Below are 3,704 nucleotides of genomic sequence, written 5' to 3'. Positions count from 1 at the left end.
TTGGTGATGATAGATCTCTTAATGTTGTAGGGATTGGAACTGTTCATCTAGACAATGGTCAGTTTAATGATGTATTATGTGTTCCAACCTTATCCTGCAACCTTCTATCTGTCTATCAGATAACTCATTCAGGTGAAGGTAAAATTGTTGAATTTTCACCTCATGATGTTGTAATCAAGGATCTAAAAGATCCTAAACAGATTCTAGCTACTGGTCTTGCTGATGATTCCAAAAGGTTGTATAAGTTTCACAACTTTGGGTCATCAAATCTTCCCTCAGTATTTATTGCTCATAATGATGAAGTGAACAAACTTTGGCATGAGTGATTTGGTCACTTAAACTATCGCTCCCTTCAGCATCTATGTAAAGAAAATATGGTGACAGGTCTTCCTATGGTATCTTGCAGAGATGGTGTTTGTTCCGGATGTGTACTCGGAAAACATCATCGGGACAGTTTTGACAAACGTGCCTCTTGGCACGCCTCAGCCCCTTTACAGCTTGTGCACAGTGATTTATGTGGTCCTCTTCTTGTTGCTTCATTCTCTGGCTGCAAGTACTTCTTAACTTTCATTGATGATTTCTCCAGACGCACTTGGGTATACTTCTTAAAACTCAAGAGCGAAGTATTTAACACTTTTTTGGCCTTCAAAGCCTTTGTTGAAAAACAATCTGGACATCAAATTCTTAAGCTAAGAACTGATAATGGTGGAGAATATGTTAAAAACACATTCATCAACTTTTGCACCGAAAATGGAATTCAAATGCAACATACTGTTCCATACACTCCACAACAAAATGGTGTAGCTGAAAGGAAAAATCGCACCTTAAAGGAAATGGCTAATTGTATGCTGCAATCTAAAGGACTCAGTCTTAGTTTTTGGGCCGAAGCAATTAATTGTGCAAATTATATAATCAATCGCACTCCTACTAAGGTTCTAGAGAATATCACTCCAGAAGAAGCTTGGAGTTCCATTAAACCAGATGTAAGTCACTTTCGTGTGTTTGGAAGTGAAGCATGGGCCCATATTCCAGATGAAAAGCATAAAGCTTTAGAACCTAAGAGTGAGAAATGTACTTTTGTTGGATATTCTGAAGATGTAAAAGGTTATAGACTTATTCCATTTAAGTCTAAAAATGTTATCATTAGAAGAGATGTAAAGTTTGATGAAAATAAATCGGCCTGCGAGCCTAGTCCGGCGGATGTGCCACCTCTTCCTATCTCTTCTATCTTTGAAAACATTTCTTCTTCAGATGATGAAAGCGAGGATGATAATCCTCCCCCACCTTCTCAGGATCCTCAACTACCAAGATGGGTCCGTGCCACTCGGGATGCAGCAGGTGATCTTGCCAGTGATCCTACAGATCAGCGACGTACACGTTCTCAGTTTGAAAGAGCCTCTTCTTTACTGGCTCAAGCTCCAGTAAATCATGATCCTGACACTTTTGCAGAAGCTTCAGGCCATCCACATTGGGAAGCAGCTATGAATGAAGAATATCATTCATTGATGACAAATGATACATGGGATCTTGTTCCTCTACCAAAGGGACGCAAACTTGTTAGATGTAAATGGGTTTACAGAACCAAGTATGGACCCGATGGGAAAGTGGATAAACATAAAGCTCGTCTCGTTGCTAAGGGCTTTTCACAGGTTGAAGGCATTGACTACACTGAAACCTTTTCCCCTGTTGCCAAAATGAACTCCATCCGCCTTGTTCTTTCCCTTGCTGCCTCTTTAAAATGGGAAGTCCATCAGATGGATGTTAAATCTGCCTTCTTGCATGGGGACTTGCAGGAAGAAATCTATATGGAACAACCCATTGGCTTCATACAAACAGACTCCAGCCTTGTTTGTCGACTTAAGAAATCCCTTTATGGCCTCAAGCAAGCTCCTCGGGCTTGGTATGCCAAAATGGATAGCTTTCTTTTAGAATCTGGCTTTTCTAGGTGTCATTCTGACAATACTGTCTACACCAAGAAAGTGGGCAACTCTCTTATCATCCTTGTTCTTTATGTTGATGATCTTATTCTTACTGGTAGTGATCCCAACCTTATAAACCATGTGAAGTCCAGCCTTAAAAAGAAATTTGAAATGACAGACTTAGGACATTTACACTATTTTCTTGGTCTTCAAGTCTTGCAATCCCAAGAGGGTATTTTCCTTTCCCAGTCCAAGTATGCTTGTGATATTCTTCGTCATTTTCACATGGAAGACTGTAAGCCAGCCCCTTCTCCCTTTCAGTCTGGAGTTAAACTTTCTGTCTCTTGTACTTCTCCTGAAGTTGATGCTACCTTATACCGTCAACTTGTCGGAAAACTCCTGTATTTAACCCATACTCGTCCTGATCTTTCCTTTGCTGTTGGCCTTGTTGCTCATTTTATGCAAAACCCCCGTGAAAGCAGCTAAAAGAATACTTCGTTATGTTCGAGGTACAGTACAGTTTGGGATTCATTACAGTGCCAAAGCAGCTCCTCTGTTAGTTGGTTTCACTGATTCTGATTGGGCTGGTGACCCTGATGATCGGAAGTCTACTGCCGGTTATGTCTTCACTCTTGGTTCAGGACCTATTACATGGGCTTGTAAGAAACAGGCTGCCATTTCTCTTTCGTCAGCAGAAGCAGAGTATCGTGGTGCCGTGGAAGCTAGTAAGGAAGCCTTGTGGCTTCGTCAGATCCTATCAGAGTTTGGCTTTGAGCAGCAGCATTCAACCACACTTTGGTGTGATAATCAAAGTGCCATTTAGCTATGCAAAGATCCAGTCCAGCACCAGCGCAGCAAACACATTGAACTACACATGCACTTCATCAGAAAGCTCATTCATGATCATGTTCTTGAAGTGCAATATTGTCCAACAGATGATCAGGTTGTAGACATCTTCACAAAGGCTCTCACAGAGGCGAAGTTCACTAAACTTCGATATATGCTTGGAGTTCAGGAAGTTGTCACTAAGGGGGGATAGGCTCTAGTGCCTCCTTCCTTCTCCTATTGTGTCATATTTGTAAATCCTTCAATCCTATCCCAAGTTGTTCTTAAGGGGGGATGTTAGGATATTCCGACACATAGGATATAGTTAAGTTCAACTTGGTCTAGTATAGAGTTAGGTTAGAGTTAGGTAAAGTGTGTTTCTTTACCGTTGTACATTTTGTAACTTACAATCCGACGGTCACGATATGTAGTGATCCGACGGTTCACTCTCACCTCGGTATTACCGACACTTGATCCGTGGCTTGACACCCGATTGGTCCATGAGTTCTATTTAAAGCGCATGGAGGGTCATTGTTCGGGTAATCCGTGCATGAGAGAAGCTTATGTAAATTTTCATTCTTTGATTAATAAATTGCCTGTAGTACCCACGTTGGGACAGGCCGTGGACTGTTTCCCTCCTTGCACTCTGAGGGTTTTAACCACGTCAAAATAATGGTGTATTGATTTGAGATCTGGTTGTGAGCGGTGTCCTTTTGGTATTCTTTCTGTGGAACTTATCCTGTAAATTCCTACAAAGTGTTCCTCCAAACATTAGGCCGTACAGATATCCTTATGCCCAAAAGAGTGAAATTGAACGTATGGTTGCAGAAATACTAGAGGCTGGTATAATTCAACCTAGTCAAAGTTCTTTCTCTGCTCCAATAGTATTGGCGCACAAGAAGGATGGATCATGGCGCATGTTTCCGGATTATAGGGAGCTCAACAAGCTCACTATTAAAG

The sequence above is a fragment of the Pinus tabuliformis genome, chromosome 6 (genome assembly GCF_031772625.1).
Source record: "Pinus tabuliformis cultivar Carrire ecotype Pingquan chromosome 6, CPIR1, whole genome shotgun sequence".
NCBI lineage: Eukaryota > Viridiplantae > Streptophyta > Pinopsida > Pinales > Pinaceae > Pinus > Pinus tabuliformis.
The sequence above is the reverse complement of the archived record's forward strand: the minus strand, read 5'-3'. Positions refer to the sequence as shown.